At 38.0% G+C, this 17586-nt stretch overlaps 1 protein-coding gene and 1 pseudogene across 7 annotated transcripts in view; one reads left to right on the plus strand and one right to left on the minus strand.

Moving 5' to 3' along the window:
• BRIP1 (BRCA1 interacting DNA helicase 1) overlaps positions 1 to 17586 on the plus strand; it is a 201940-nt gene that overhangs the window by 32027 nt on the left and 152327 nt on the right. The gene's annotated exons all lie outside the window — the stretch shown is intronic.
• Positions 12377 to 12595, minus strand: LOC117309508 (LYR motif-containing protein 4 pseudogene; annotated as a pseudogene).

The raw sequence follows: 17586 nt of genomic DNA on the forward strand, positions 1-17586 counted from the left end.
CTGTTATTTGGTGTAGTAGTCTATAAATGTCAGTTGGCTCAAGTTGGCTGATTATGTTATTCATGTCTTCTATAACCTTACTGATTTTTTTGGTCTACTTGTAAAGTAGAGAAGAGTGCTAAAGGCCCTATAATTGTGGATTTGTTTCTTTCAGTTCTATGAATTTTCGCTTCCTGGAATTTAAGCTCTGATAATAGTTGTATAAACATTTAAGATTATGTCTTCTTGATGAATTAACCCATCTGTCATTAGGAAATGTCTTTGTTCTGAAATCTATTTTGCCTAATTAATCAAATCAGTCTAGCTTTCTTATGATTAGTGTTTGAGTAGTGTATCTTTTTTCATCCTTTTAACTTATCTGTGTCTTTACATTTAAAACGGGTTTCTTGTACATCGTTCAATCTTCCTTTTTTTTTTTTTGCGTTATGCGGGCCTCTCACTGCTGTGGCCTCTCCCGCTGCAGAGCATAGACTCCGGATGCGCAGGCTCAGCGGCCATGGCTCACGGGCCCAGCCGCTCCGCGGCATGTGGGATCCTCCCAGACCAGGGCACGAACCTGTGTCCCCTGCATTGGCAGGCGGACTCTCAACCACTGCGCCACCAGGGAAGCCCCCAATCTTCCTTTTTTATCCACTCTGACAAACCCTGCCTTTTAATTGAAGTATTTACACCCTATACGTGTAATATAATAATCAGTATGGTTGCTGTATATTTTCAGTGTGTCTCAGTTGTTCCTTATTTGCCTTAAAATTTTTTTTGGCCTTCTTTAGGATCAATTGAACATGTTTTAGGATTACATCTTTTCTCCACCATTTTCTTCTTAGTATAACTCTTAGCTTATTTGTTTTGGGGTTTCTCTGAGATTTACAATTTCTGTCTTAAATTTATCACGTACTTTCAAATATTTTACTTCACATACAGCAGGGGTCCCCAACCCCCACAGCCTGTTAGGAACCGGGCTGCACAGCAGGAGGTGAGTGGTGAGCAAGTGAGCGAAGCTTCATCTGCCACTCCCCATCACTCGCATTACCACCTGAATCATCCCTCTCATTGCTTGCATTGCCGCCTGAACCATCCCCCTCCGTGGAAAAATTGTCTTCTACGAAACTGGTCCCTGGTGCGAAACAGGTTGGGAACTGCTGACATACAGTGTATAAAAACTTTCTCCCACTATACTTTCATTTCCACTTTCTCATATGTAGTTATTTTTTATTGGACTGTAATTGCTTTACAATGTTGTGTTAGTTTCTGCTGTACATTGAAGTGAATCAGCAATATGTTTACATATATCCCCTCCCACTTGGACCCCCCCCCCGCCGAATCTAGGTCATCACAGAGCACCGAACTGAGTTCCCTGTGCTATATAGCAGGTTCCCACTAGCTATTTATTTTACACATTTAGTAAAATACTGTATTTATGTCAAAACCTAATCTCCCAATTCATCCCACCCTCCCTTTCCCACCCTGTGTCCACGCGTTCGTACTCTATGCCTGCGTCTCTACTCTTGCCCTGGAGATAGGTTCATCTGTACCATTTTTCTAGTGACCCGGTCCGGGAGGATCCCACATGCCGCGGAGCGGCTGGGCCCGTGAGCCATGGCCGCTGAGCCTGCGCGTCCGGAGCCTGTGCTCCGCAACGGGAGAGACCACAACAGTGAGATGCCCGCGTACCGCAAAAAAAAAAAAGATCTTGCTGTGATTTATGTCATAGGGTGTTCTTCCTCTGTTTCCCACTAAGAGTTTTATAGTGTCCAATCTTACATTTAGGTCTTTAATCCATTTTGAGTTTATTTTTGTGTATGGTGTTAGGTAATGTTCTAATTTCATTCTTTTACATGTAGCTGTCCAGTTTTCCCAGCACCCCTTATTGAAGAGGGTGTCTTTTCTCCATTGTATATTCTTGCCTCCTTCGTCATAGATTAGGTTACCATAGGTGCGTGGGTTTATCTCTGGGCTTTCTATCTTGTACCATTGATCTATATTTCTGTTTTTGTGCCAGTACCATACTGTCTTGATTACTGTAGCTTTGTAGTATAATCTGAAGTTGGGTAGCCTGATTGCTCCAACTCCATTTTCTTTCACAAGATTCGCTTTGGCTATTCGGAGTCTTTTGTGTTTCCATACAAATTATAAAATTTTTTGTTCTAATTCTGTGAAAAATGCCACTGGTAATTTGATAGAGATTGCATTGAATCTGTTGATTGCTTTGGGTAGTACAGTCAGTTTCACAATATTGATTCTTCCAATCCAAGAACATGTGTATCTTTCCATATGTTTTTGTCATCTTTGATTTCTTTCATCAGTGTCTTATAATTTTCTGAGAACAGGTCTTTTGCCTCCTTAGGTAGGTTTATTCCTAGGTATTTTATTCTTTTTGTTGCAATCGTAAATAGGATTGTTTCCTTAATTTCTCTTTCTGATCTTTTGTTGTTAGTGTATAGGAATGCAAGAGATTTCTGTGCATTAACTTGGTATCCCTCAACTTCACTAAATTCATTGATTAGCTCCAGTAGTGACATCTTGAGGATTTTCTATGTATAGTATCGTATCATCTGCAAACAGTGACAGTTTTACTTCTTCTTTTCCAGTTTGGATTCCTTTTATTTCTTTTTCTTCTCTGATTACCATGGCTAGGACTTCCAAAACTGTTGAATAATAGTGGCGACAGTGGAAGTCCTTGTCTTGTTCCTGATCTTAGAGAAAATGCTTTCAGTTTTTCACCATTGAGAATGATGTTTGCTGTGGGTTTTTCGAATATGGCCTTTATTATGTTGAGCTAGGTTCCCTCTGTGCCCACTTTCTGGAGAGTTTTTATCATAAATGGGTGTTGATTTTGTCAAAAGCTTTTTCTGCATCTATTGAGATATATAGTTTTTTTTTCTTCAATTTGTTAATATGGTGTATCACATTGATTGATTTGCATTTATTGAAGAATCCTTGCATTCCTGGGATAAACCCCAGTTGATCATGGTGTTATGTTATGATCCTTTTAATACGTTGTTGGATTCAGTTTGCTAGTGTTTTGTTGAGCATTTTTATGTCTGTATTCATCAGTGATATTGCTGTGTAGTTTTCTTTTTTTGTGATATCTTTGTCTGGTTTTGGTGTCAGGGTGATGGTGGCCTCGTAGAACGAGTTTGAGAGTGTTCTGCCCTCTGCTATTTTTTGGAAGAGTTTGAGAAGGATAGGTGTTAGGTCTTCTCTAAATGTTTGATACAATTCACCTGTGAAGCCATCTGGTCCTGGACTTTTGTTTGTTGGAAGATTTTTAATTACAGTTTCAATTTCATTATTTGTGATTTGTCTGTTTATATTTTCTAATTCTTCCTGGTGCAGTCTTGGAAGGTTGTACCCTTCCAAGAATTTGTCCATTTCTTCCAGGTTGTCCATTTTATTGTCATATAGTTGCTTGTAATAGTCTCTTATAATCCTTTGTATTTCTGCAGTGTCAGTTGTAATTTCTCCTTTTTCATTTCCAATTTTATTGATTGAGACCTCTCCCTTTTTTTCTTGATGAGTCTGGCTAAAAGTTTATCAATTTTGTTTATCTTCTCAAAGAGTCAACTTTTAATTTTATGTACCTTTGCTATTGTTTTCTTCATTTCTATTTCATTTATTTCTGCTCTGATCTTTATGGTTTCTTTCCTTCTACTAACTTTGGGGTTTTTTTTGTTCTTCTTTCTGTAGTTGCTTTAGGTGTAAGGTTAGATTGTTTATTTGAGATTTTTCTTGTCTCTTGAGGTGAGATTGAATTGCTATAAACTTTCCTCTTAGAACTGCTTTTGCTGCATCCCATAGGTTTGGGGTCTTCATGTTTTTGTTGTCATTTGTTTCTAGGTATTATTTATTTCCTTTCGATTTCTTCAGTGATCTCTTGGTTATTTAGCAGCACACTGTTTAGCCTCCATGTGTTTGTGTTTTTTCTAGTTTTTTTCCTGTGATTGATTTCTAATCTCATAGCGTTGTGGTCAGAAAAGATGCTTGATACGATTTCAGTTTTCTTAAATTTTCCAAGGCTTGATCTGTGACCCAAGATGTGATCTATCTGGAGAGTGTTCTGTGGGCACTTGAGAAGGAAGTGTATTCTGCTGCTTTTGGGTGGAATGTCCTGTAAATATCAATTAAATCTATCTGGACTGTTGTGTCATTTAAAGCTTGTGTTTCCTTATTTATTTTCTGTCTGGATGACTTGTCCATTGGTGTAAGTGGAGTGTTAAAGTCCCTCACTATTATTGTGTTATTGTCAATATCCCCTTTTATGGGAAAATGTAGATTTCCCTGTTAGCATTTGCCTTATGTATTGAGATGCTCCTATGTTGGGTGCATAAATATTAATAATTGTTATATTTTCTTCTTGGATCGATCATTATGTAGTGCCTTTCCTTATCTCTTTTAACAGTCTTTATTTTAAAGTCTATTTTATCTGATATGAATATTGCTACTCTAGCTTTCTTGTGATTTCCATTTACTTGGAATATCTTTTTACATCCCCTCACTTTTTGTCTTTATGTATCCCTAGGTCTGGAGTGGGTCTCTTGTAAGACAGCATGTATATGAGTCTTGTTTTTGTATCCTTTCAGCCAGTCTGTGTCTTTTGGTTGGACATTTAATCCATTTACATTCAAGGTAATTATCGATATGTATGTTCCTATCACCATTTTCTTAATTGTTTTGGGTTTGTTTTTCTGGGTCTTTTTCCTCTCTTGTGTTTCTCTCCTAGAGAAGTTCTTTTAGCATTTGTTGTAAAGCTGGTTTGGGAGTGCTGAATTCTCTTAGCTTTTGCTTGTTTGTGAAGGTTTTGATTTCTCTGTTGAATCTGAATGAGATCCTTGCTGGGTAGAGTAATCTTGGTTGTAGGCGTTTCCCTTTCATCACTTTAAATATGTCCTGCCAGTTCCTTCTGGCCTGCAGAGTTTCTGCTGAAAAATCAGCTGATAACCTTATGGGGATTCCCTTGTATGTTATTTGTTGCTTTTCCCTTGCTGCTTTTGATATTTTTTTATTTCTGTTTAAATTTTGTTCGTTTGTAAATTATGTGTCTTGGTGTGTTTCTCGTTGGGTTTATCCCGTAGGGACTCTCTGCACTTCCTGGACTTGGTTGGCTGTTTCCTTTCCCATGTTAGGGAAGTTTTCAACCATAATCTCTTCATATATTTTCTCAGACCCTTTTTCTTTTTCTTCTTTTTCTTCTGGGACCCCTGTGATTCGAATGTTGGTGCGTTTAATGTTGTCCCAGAGATCTCTGAAACTGTCCTCTATTCTTTTCATTCTTTTTTCTTTATTTTGCTCCTTGGCAGTTATTTCCATCATTCTGTCTTCCAGCTCACTTATTCGTTCTTCAGCCTCAGTTTTTCTGCTATTGATTTCTTGTAGTGTATTATTCATTTTAGTTATTGTGTTGTTCATCACTCTTTGTTCTTTAGTTCGTATAGGTCTTTGTTAAACATTTCTTGTATTTTCTCCGTCCTTGCCTCCATTCTGTTTCTGAGATTTTGGATCATTTTTACTAACATTACTCTGAATTCTTTTTCAGGTAGGTTGCCTATTTCCTTTAATTTATTTGGTCCTGTAGGTTTTTACCTGGCCCCTTCTTCTGTAACATATTCTTTTGTTCTCTGTTTTTTTTTGATGAGTGGGCCTGTGTTCCTGTCTTACTGATTGTTTGACCTGAGGCATCCAGCACTGGAATTTTTAGGCTGTTGGGTAGAGCTGGGTCTTTGTGCCGAGATGAGGATCTCCGGGAGACCTCACTCTGATGAATATTCCCTGAGGTCTGAGGTTCTCTTTTAGTCCAGCAGTTTGGACTTGGCACTCCTACCACAGGAACTGAGGCCTCACCTCTTACCTGGGGACCAAGATCCCGCCAGCCACATCGTGACAAATGAAAAAAAAAAAGCAGTGCAATAACAAATAATAAAAAATAAAATATTAGAGAAATAGAAAATATATTAGAAAAAATAAAAATATAAGCGAAACAAAAACAACAGGGTTAAACAGAACCACAACAGCAAAAAGAAAAGAGGGGGGAACAAACCAAAAGGAGCAGAAAAATAACAAAGAATAAAAGATAAAATAAAATTAGAAAAATAAAAAAATTATTAGAAAAAATGAAAGTATAAGTGAAACAACAACAACAAGGTAAAACAGAACCACAACCACAAAAAGAAAAAGAAAAAGAAATGGAAAAAGAAAAAAATGCCTGTAAAGCCCTTGGCTGTGGTAGATGGAGTCTAGGTGGGGCAGGGTCTAGCCTCAGATAAGGCCCTGGGTGGGGGTGCGGAGACAGGACTTAGGCCCAGTGTGGCTGGACGGGGCCTCAAGAGGGCAGAGGATCAAGTCTGGGACCTTAGTAGGCTCCTGGGGGCTCGAGTGGGTGGGGGAAATGCTTGCCTATTCTCTTCCAGTCGTCTAATCCCCTGAGGGTCTCTCCCTGTCCCCACTGATCCCCTCATTGTGAGTGGGCCCCTCCTGAGCGTGGGAACCCGTCCCCTCCTGCAGCCACCCCTCAGGGGTGCCAGTCCCATCCCACCTCCAGTTCTCCTCTCCCCTTGTCCTACTCAGTTGCTTGGGGGTTCTTCCTGTCCCCTTAGGTGTCCATGGTCCCCCACCAGTGCCTGGTAGGTGCCCTAGTTGTGGGGAGACGCAAACTCTGTGTCCTCTTACTCTGCCATATTGACTCCGCCCTGGTAATTTTTGTTATACACTTTTGTATGTATAGTGAACCATAGAGTATTTTTTTATTATTTTTTCTCTTAAATCATCAGTTATTTTTTTAATTACGAATTTTTTTTTTTTTTTTTGCGGTACACGGGCCTCTCACTGTTGTGGCCTCTCCTGTTGCGGAGTACAAGCTCCAGACACGCAGGCTCAGCGGCCATGGCTCACGGGCCCAGCCGCTCCGCAGAATGTGGGATCTTCCCGGACCAGGGCACAAACCCGTGTCCCCTGCATCGGCAGGCAGACTCTCAACCACTACGCCACCAGGGAAGCCCAATTACGAATTTTTAATTGAGACTCTATAAAGCAGTTTAAGGATCACTGTAAAATTGAAGGGAGGGTACACAGATTTTCCATATATGCCCTTCCCCAGCCACCTCATTATCAACATCCCCCACCAGAATGATACATTTCTTACGACTGATGAACCTACATTGAGAGGTCATAATCACCCAATGTCCATAGTTTACATTACCATTCACTCTGGGTGCTGTATATTGAATGGGTTTGGGCAAATGTATAATAACATGTATCTACCATTATATCGTACAGAGTATTTTCACTGCCCAAAAAATCCTTTGTGTTCTGCCTATTCATCCCTTCCCTCTCTCCCTGCAAACCACTGTCAATCGCTGATCTTATTACTCTCTCCATAGTTTTGCCTTTTCCAGAATGGCGTATATAGTTGGAATCATACAGTATGTAGCCCTTCAGACTACAGCCCTTCAGTATGTAGTAATATTTAAGATTCCTCCTTGTCTTTTTATGGCTTAATAGCTCATTTCCTTTTAGTGCTAAGTACTATTCCATTGTCTGGATGTACCACAGTTTATTTATCCATTCACCTACTGAAGGACACAGTGATTGCTTCCAAGTTTTGGCAGTTATGAATAGAGCTGCCTCTCATCATTTGTGTGCAGGTTTTGTGTGGGCATATGTTTTCACCTCCTATGGGTAAATACTAAGGAGCATGACTGCTTGATCATATGGTAAGAGTAGGTTTAGTTTTGTAAGAGACTGCCAGACTTTCTTTCGAAGTGTCTGTACTACTTTGCATTCCACTGGCAATGAATGAATTCCTTTTGTTCCAGATCTCCACATTCTTGTCAGCATTTGCTGTTGTCATTTTTCCTGATTTTAGCCATTCTAATAAGTGTGTGGTAGTATCTCGTTTAACATGCATTAGTCTAATGACATACGATGTTGAGCATCTTTTCATATGCTTATTTGCTACATTTTAAAATAATTAATTAATTATTTAATATTTTGGACTGCATTGGGTCTTCGTTGCTGTGCACAGGCTTTCTCTAGTTACAGTGAGCAGGCGCTACTCTTTGTTGCGGTGAGAAGGCTTCTTATTGCGGTGGCTTCTCTTGTTGTGGAGCACGGGCTCTAGGCACGCGGGCTCAGTGGTTGTGGCTCGTGGGTTCTAGAGCACAGGCTCAGTAGTTGTGGCACACAGGCTTAGTTGCTCCGTGGCATGTGGGATCTTCCCAGACCAGGGCTCAAACCTGTGTCCCCTGCATTGGCAGGCAGATTCTTAACCACTGCACCACCAGGGAAGCCCCTATTTGCTACATTTTTGTCTTCTTTGGTGAGGTGTCTAAGGTCTTTGGCCCATTTTTAAATTGGGTTGTTTGTTTTCTTCTTGTTGAGTTTTAAGAGTGCTTTTTTGTATATTTTGGTTAATTCCTTTATCAGATGTGTCTTTTGCAAGTATTCTTTTCCCAGGCTGAGGTTTGCCTTCTCATTCTCTTGACCTTGTCTTTCACAGAGCAGAAGTTTTTAATTTTAATGAAATCTAGATTATTAATTATTTCTTTCACAGATGGTGCCTGTGGTGTTATATCTAAAAAGTCAGCACCATACCCAAGGTCATCTAGGTTTTTGCCTTTGTTCTTTTCTAGGAGTTTCATACTTTAGTGTTTTACATTTAGGTCTGGGTTCACTACATTTAGGTCTAGGTTGTGAGATGTGGATCTAGGTTCATTCTTTTTGCATGTGGATGTCCAGTGGTTCCAGTGCCATTTGTTGAAGAGGCTGTCTTTGCTCCAGTGTTTTGCCTTTGCTCTTTTATCAAAGTTCAATTAACTATATTTATGTTGACTTATTTCTGGACTCTCTATTCTGTTCCATCAGTGTATTTGTCAGTTCTTTTGCCTGTCATACTGTCTTGATTATAATAAGTGTTGAAGTTGGATGGCATAGTCCTCCAATTTTGTTCTTCTCCTTCAGTATTGTGTTGGCTATTTTGGATCTTTTACCTTTTCATATACAGTTTAGAATTAGTTTGTCAGTATTCACAAAATTACTTACTGGGATCTTGATTGAGATTGAATTTAATCTATAGATGAAGTTGGGAAGAACTGACATCTTAATGATACTGAGTCTTCCTGTCCATGAACATGGAATGTTTCTGCATTTATTTTGTTTTTCTTTGATTTTGTTCATCAGAATTTTGTAGTTTCCCTCCTATAGATCTTGTACATATTTTGTCAGATTTAGACCTAGGTATTTCATTTTCGGGGGTGCTAATGTAATTGGTATTGTGTTTTTAGTTCCAAAATCCACTTGTTCATTGTTAGTATATAGGAAAGTAATTGACCTTTATAAATGAACCTTGTATCCTCGAACCTTGATATAATCACTTACTAGTTTCAGGAGGTTTTTTATTGATACTTCCAAATTTTCTACATAGACGATTGGCAAACAGAGACAGTTTTATATCTTCCTTCTCAATTTTTTTTTTAAAATAAAAAAATTTATTTATTTATTTTTGGCTCGTTGGGTCTTTGTTGCTGCGTGCGGGCTTTCTCTAGTCATGGTGAGCGGGGGCTGCTCTTTGTTGCAGTGCGTGGGCTTCTCCCTGTGGTGGCTTCTCTTGTTGCACAGGCTCTAGGCACATGGGCTTCAGTAGTTGTGGCACATGGGCTTCAGTAGTTGTGGCACATGGGCTCAGTAGTTGTGGCTCGTGGGCTATAGAGCACAGGCTCAGTAGTTGTGGAGCATTGGCTTAGTTGCTCTGCAGCATGTGGGATCTTCCTGGACCAGGGCTCGAACCCATGTCCCATGCATTGGCAGGAGGATTCTTATCCACTGAGCCACTAGGGAAGCCCTCTCAATTTGTATACCTATATTTTCTTTTCTTGTCTTATAACATAAGGAAAGACATACAGTTGAAAAGAAATGGTGAGAGGGAATGTTATTGCCTTGTACCTGATCTCAGAAATCTTTTAAGTTTCTCACTATTAAGTATGATGTTAGCTTTAGGGTTTTTTTTGTAGATGTTCTTTCTCAACTTGAGGAAGTGCTCCTCTCTTCCTAGTATACTGAGAGTTTTTATCATGTATGTGTGGATTTTGTCAAATCCTTTTTTGCAGCTATTGATATGATCATGTGATTTTTCTTTCGTAGCCCACCAGTGTGTGATGGATTATATTAATTGATTTTCAAATGTTGAACCAACCTGCATAGCTGGGATAAATCACACTTGGTCATGGTTTATAATTCTTTTTACACACTGTTGGATTAATTTTGTTAATATTATCTTGCTATTATTTGGTTGAGGATTTTTGCATTTGTGTCCATGAGAGATATTGGTGTGTAGCTTTCTTTTAATGTCTTTGCCTGGTTTTGGTATTAGGATAATGCTGGCCTAATAGAATGAGTTGGCAGCATTCCCTCTGCATCTATCTTCTGAAAAAGATTGTAGAGAACTGGTATAGTTTCTTCCTTAAATGTTTGGTAGAATTCACAAGTGAACCTGTCTGGATGTGGTGCTTTCTTTTTGGAAGGTTACTAATTATTGATTTAATTGTTTAATACATCTAGGCCTATTCATATTGTCCATTTCTTCTTGTGTCAGATTTGGCAAATTGTATCTTTCAAGGAATTGGTCTATTTCATTAGATTATCAAATTTGTGGGCATAGAGTTGTTCATAGTATATTTTTTTAATTATCCTTAGCATCCATAGGCTCTGTAGTGATGTTGCCCTTTCATTTCTGATATTAGTAATTTTTGTCTTCTCTCTTTTTTTCTTAGTGAGCCTGGCTAGAGACTTACTGATTTTATTGATTTTTTTTCAAAGAAGCAGGTTTTTGGTTTCATTGATTTTTCTCCATTGAGTTTCTGGTTTCAATTTCACTGATTTAAGCTCTAATTATTATTATTTCTTTTCTTCTGCTTAATTTGGATTTAGTTTGCTCTTTTTCTAGTTTTCTAAGGTAGCAGCTTAGATTATTGACTTTAGATCTTTCTTCTTTTCCAATATATGCTTTCAGTGCTATAAATTCTTCTCACAACACTACTTTCACTGCCTACCATGTATTTTGATAAGGTGTGTTTTTATTTTCATTAAGCTCAAACTATTTTTAAATTTCTCTTGGGATTTTTTCATTGATCCATGTGTTATTTAGCCATGTGTTGTTTAATCCTCACATATTTTGGGATATTCTAGTTATCTTTCTGTTACTGATTTCTAATTTAATTCGATTGTGGTCTGAGTGCAGACATTGTTATGATTTTTATTTTTTTTAACTTGTTAAAGTATGTTTTATCTCCAGAATGTGGTCTGTCTTGGTAAATGGTCCACGTGAAGTTGGGAAGAATGTGTATTCTACCACTGTTGTATGAAGTAGTCTATAGACTATGAAGTAGTCTATAGACTACTTCAGTTATGTCAGTTATATCCAGTTGATTGGTGATATTGTTGAGTTCAGCTATGTCCTTAGTGATTTTCTGCTTGCTAGGTTTGTCCATTTCTGATAGCAACTCCACCTATGATAGTGGATTTATCTATTTCTCTTGCAGTTCTATTAATTTTTGCTCCATATAGTTTGACACACTGTTGTTAGGCACATACATGTTAAGGATTGGTATTTTTTTCTTGGAGAATTGGCCCCTTTATCATTATGTAATGCCCTTTTTTTTTTTTTTATCTCTCATAACTTTCCTTTCTTTGAGGTCTTCTGTGTCTGGAATTAATATAGGTACTCTGCTTTCTTCTGATTAGTGTTAACATGGTATATTTTTCTCCCTTCATTTACTTTTAATATATAAGTTTTTTCATCTCTAAAGTGGGTTTCTTTTAGACATCAAATATTTGGGTCTTGTTTTATGATCTTCTCCGACAATTTGTCTTTTAATTGGTGTATTTAGACCATTGATGTTCAAAGTGATTATTTATAAGGTTGGATTAATATTTACCATATTTATGACTGTTTTCTATTTTTTGCTTTTGTTCTGTGTTCCTCTTTTTGTTTCCCACTATTTTTATGCATTTTGTAGTTTATTGTCAAGGACCAACAAACAAAATCTGGAAATGCTCTATACAAGTGCTGAGGAGCTACAAAAGAGGGGTGGGGTGGAGGAGACACAATAATACACAACAGTCTTTTGAGGAGCTCCAGCTCTTCATTCTAACACTTGAACCAAGGAGAGACAGCCATCCTTTGTCACAAAGGCTGCAGAAGAATGGAAACCTCATTCAGTTTATCAGTTCTTAGGGCAGATACAGCAAGAGCCTATTTAAAGCTGAGGCAAAGGCCACTCGTGGTCTGCTGGGAGCCCCCATGCAAAGCAGAATGGATGCTGAAGGTGGTCCATGGCTGCCGGTGGTGGCTGGTCCCAGCTCCGTAGGTCCTGGGCTTCTCTTGATTCTAACTGACAAGCTTGTCAGTCAAATATAGTTGGCCAATGTGGACCTGTCTATGCATTATCCCAGGGTCTCTTTTGGCTTTATTCATTAGGGCTTGAATTTTTACAGGATCCTTTACATTCTTATTTTCTCTGAAGACATCTCTTATCCTCCTGATGGTGTAAGTTCTGTAGTTGTCGGCACTGAAGTGCTTGCTCTCCCTCAGCATTGCCTGGTACATATCCAGCACTCGTGCGTGGCTGGAGGCTGCAATCTCGGAATGAAAAAAACCCAGATGGTCTTCTTTGCAGAGGTCCCAAGTTCAATGCAACCTGCAGAACTTCTGCCACCGCAGGGAGCACCACTGGGACGCACGCGTGGGGCTTGGCCCAGGTAGTGGCCCAGGGTCTGGCCCAGGTGGGCTCTGGCCCTGTGCAGTGGCACAGACACTAAGTAAGTATTTTATTTGATTCCATTTTCTCTCCTTTCTAGCATAACCATCATATTCCTTCCCTCCCTCCCTCCCTTCCCCTTTTTTACTGGTTGCCCTAGGTTTTGCAATATGTATTTATGGCAAATCCAAATGTGCTTTCCCATAACACTATATCACTTCATGGGTAGTGTGAGTACCTTATAATAACAGTGTAATCTTAATTCCTCACTCCATCCCTTGTATGATTGCTGTCATTTATTTCACGCATATACAGTTGACTCTTGAACGGTGCAGGGGTTAGGGGCACCACCCCCCCAGCAGTCAAAAATCTGTGTATAATTTTTGACTCCCCCAAAACTTAAGTACTAGTAGCCTACTGTTGACCAGAAGCCTTACCAATAGATAACATAAAGTCAATTAATGCATATTTTGCATGTTATATGTATTCTTACAATAAAGTAAGCTAGAGAGAGGAAAATGTTATTAAGAAAATCATAAGGAAGAGAAAATATATCTACAGTACTGTATCAATACTGTAAGTTTACATCATCTATAAGATGATGAAGCATCTGTCAATACCTACAACAATATTATCTTATATGTAAATGTTATATGCATTTCTAACACTGGACATCAAAAATGAAAAGATGATGTGAAAAAGAAATGTATATTTATTTAGAGGTATAAAAATTCATACGTTGATAATGAAAAAGCAGCAGTATGTTTACTTTATGGTAACTTAGTGTAATTGATACAGTTGCTTCACAGTAGCCTGACCTATACATGAATGATTGAATCATTTAAAATTGTAAGGCATAAAGTATTACAGTCATATTCATAATATGGTATTGGAAACATTGTTACATTTTTTTAAAAAACACTTACCTGTGATGATATGCTGATGTGCAGTTTCTCCAGTTATGAAACAGAGAGGAATATTATATGGTAATGTAATTCTTTGAAAGTTATAAAATAGTAAGAAAACTAACACATTAATTTTATATTAAATATCACTCACCTTATGCCTATGTAAGGATAGACTAGCATCTATGTATATTTCATGCATTTATGACATACCTTTTTCCTATTTATTTATTTATTTGTATTTCTAAGCTCCATGGTTCATCTGTGAGTTTTTTCAAATTCTTGCAAATCTTCAAAAAAATTTCCAATATATTTACCAAAAAAAACTTATGTAAGTGGAACTGTGCAGTTCAAACCTGTTTTAAGGGTCAACTGTATACTATTATTTATTGATATTATTGGTATTATTATTTTGAACAAACTGTTATATGTTAGGTCAAATAAGAAAAATGAAAGTTTTAAATTCATATTTACTATTCCTTTTTCCATGCTCTTTCTTACTTTATGTATATAAAGAATTTTTCCTCTCTTTGAAGAACTTATTTTAATATTTCTTGAAAGTTACTGGCAACAAATTCCCTCAATTTTTGTTTGAGAAAGTCTTTATTTCTCCTTCACTTTTGAAGGATAATTTCTCAGGGTACAGAATTTTAGGTTGGTGTTTTCTTTCTGTCAATGCTTTAAATATTTCACTCCACTCTCTTCTTGCTTGCATGCTTTCGAGGAGAAGTTGGATGTAATTCTTACCTTTGTTCCTCTGTGGGTAACTGGTTTCTTTCAGGATTTTTTTTTTTATCTTTGATTTTCTGTAGTTTGAAGATGATATGTTTACATGTAATTTTTTGGACACTTATCTTGTTTGGTGTTCTCTGAGCTTCCTGAATCTGTGGTTTGGTGCCTGACATCAGTTTGGGGAAAATCTTGGTCATTATTACTTCAAATATGTCTTCTGTTCCTTTCTTTTTTTTCCTTCTAGTATTCCCTTTATGCATATCTTAACTTTTGTAGTTGTCCCACAGTCCTTGGATATTCTGTTCTGTTTTTTTCAGATTTTTCTTAGGTTTTTTGTTTTCAAGCATTCTATTCATATATCTAGCTCAGAGAGTCCTTTGTCAGCCATGTCCAGTCTACTAAGAAGCCCATCAAAAGCATTTTTCATTTCTGCTACAGTGTTTTATTCCTAGCATTAAAAAAATTCTTCCTTAGGACTTCTGTCTCTCAGCTTACATTGCTTGTCTGCTCTTACGTGCTATATGCTTTATCCAGTAGAGCCTTTAGCATATTAATCATAGTTGTTTTAAATTCCTGATATGATAATTCTAACATCCCTGACATATCTGGCTTTGATGCTTGCTCAGTCTCTTCAGGTTGTGTTTTTTGTCTTTTGGTATGCCTTATAATTTTTTTCTTGTTAGCTGGACATGACATACTGGGTAAAAGAAGTTGCTATAAACAGACCTTTAGTAATTTGGTGGTGAGATATGGCAGGGAGGGCAAGTGTTCTATATCCCATGATTGGGTCTTAGTCTTTTAGTGAGCCTGTGCCTCTGGACTGGGAACTTCACAGAAGTTTCTCAGGTTTTTCACCCCCTTAGGTGGGACAGGATGGCTTGAGTGGACTGGAGTTGTTTTTTTCTCTTCTCCGATATAGAAGGGACTGCTAGACTGCTAGAGTTGGGTATTAGATTAGACTCCGATAATACCCCAGCTGGTTAGGCTCTGGTTAACTAGTTTCCCCTGAGGGCAGGCTTTGTTAAGAAGAACAAAGTGCCCTGGTATTTCAAAATGGTTCCTTTTCAACTCCCCTTACTAGGAGCACAAGGGTATATTTCTCTGATGTGTATTGTAGGAACCTGGTCTGGCTCCTGGACGTAAATGTCACAATATTTGGGAGCCCTCCATGACTGGGCACCCCTGGAATTTTTAACTCAGAGAGTTATGCATACTGAGCCTCTAGCAGTTCATCACTTACATTTCAGGTTTTGTTAGCCCAGCACTTGTTCCTGCACTGGTTTCCACTGGTGTCTCTGCTCCTGTGTGCTGTTACTCCCTGTATTCACCTGTCTGTCTCTCCAATCTTAAAGGCAATGGTTTGTCCTCCCCTCTCTTACAAACCCAGGAAAAGTTGTTGATTTTTCAGTCTTTTCAGCTTTTTACTTGTTAGGATGGAGTGGTGACTTCCTAGCTATTTATATTCAAAAATGGAAACCGGAAGTCTACCTTCGTTATTTTACATAAATTTACAAATCAGGAAAATTATTTCTTCCCTCATCTTCCTATTTGTTACTTCTGGTGCCCTTCATTCCTTTATGTAGGTTTGTTTCTATTTTGTATAATTTTTCTTTTAGCTTGAAAAGCTTTAACATTTGTAGTGCAGACCTGCTCCTAACAGATTTTTCTCAGCTTTTCTTTCCCTTCATTTAAAAAAAAAATATGATACAGTGTATGTAAGAAAATTTACCGTTTTAACCATTTTTTGTGTTCGGTTCAGTGGCATTAAGTCTATTCACATTGCTATGCAACCAGAATGTTTTCATCTTCCCAAACTGAAACTCTGTAACTATTTTTTTTGAATTTTATTTTGTTTTATATAGCAGGTTCTTATTAGTCATCAATTTTTTACACATCAGTGTATACATGTCAATCCCAATCGCCCAATTCATCACACCCCCACCCCCACCCCCACCCCCCTGCTGCTTTCCCCCCTTGGTGTCCATACATTTGTTCTCTACATCTGTGTCTCAATTTCTACCCTGCAAACCGGTTCATCTGTACCATTTTTCTAGGTTCCACATATATGCGTTAATATACGATATTTGTTTTTCTCTTTCTGACTTACTTCACTCTGTATGGCAGTCTAGGTCCATCCATGTCTCAACAAATGACCCAATTATGTTCCTTTTTATGACTGAGTAATATTCCATTGTATATATGTACCACATCTTCTTTATCCAGTCATCTGTTGATGGGCATTTAGGTTGCTTCCATGACCTGGCTATTGTAAATAGTGCTGCAGTGAACATTGGGGTGCATGTGTCTTTTTGAATTATGGTTTTCTCTGGGTATATGCCTAGTAGTGGGATTGCTGGATCATATGGTAATTCTACTTTTAGTTTTTTAAGGAACCTCCATACTGTTCTCCATAGTGGCTGTATCAGTTTATATTCCCACCAACAGTGCAAGAGGGTTCCCTTTTCTCCACACCCTCTCCAGCATTTGTTGTTTGTAGATTTTCTGATGACGCCCATTCTAACTGGTGTGAGGTGATACCTCATTGTAGTTTTGGTTTGCATTTCTCTAATAGTGATGTTGAGCAGCTTTTCATGTGCTTCTTGGCCATCAGTATGTCTTCTTTGTAGAAATGTCTATTTAGGTGTTCTCCCCATTTTTGGATTGGGTTGTTTGTTTTTTTAATATTGAGCTGCATGAAATGTTTATATATTTTGGAAATTAATCCTTTGTCCATTGATTTGTATGCAAATATTTTCTCCCATTCTGAGGGTTGTCTTTTCGTGTTGTTTATGTTTTCCTTTGCTATGCAAAAGCTTTGAAGTTTCATTAGGTCCCATTTGTTTATTTTTGGGTTTTATTCCCATTACTCTAGGAGGTGGATCAAAAAAGATCTTGCTGTGATTTATGTCAAAGAGTGTTCTTCCTATGTTTTCCTCTAAGAGTTTTATAGTGTCCAGTCTTACATTCAGGTCTCTAATCCATTTTGAGTTTATTTTTGTGTATGGTGTTAGGGAGTGTTCTAGTTTCATTCTTTTACATGTAGCTGTCCAATTTTCCCAGCACCACTTACTGAAGAGACTGTCTTTTCTCCATTGTATATCCTTGCCTCGTTTGTCATAGATTAGTTGACCATAGGTGCGTGGGTTTATCTCTGGGCTTTCTATCTTGTCCCATTGATCTATGAAACTCTGTAACTATTAAAC

This window comes from Tursiops truncatus, chromosome 20, assembly GCF_011762595.2.
Source record: "Tursiops truncatus isolate mTurTru1 chromosome 20, mTurTru1.mat.Y, whole genome shotgun sequence".
Classification (NCBI taxonomy): domain Eukaryota; kingdom Metazoa; phylum Chordata; class Mammalia; order Artiodactyla; family Delphinidae; genus Tursiops; species Tursiops truncatus.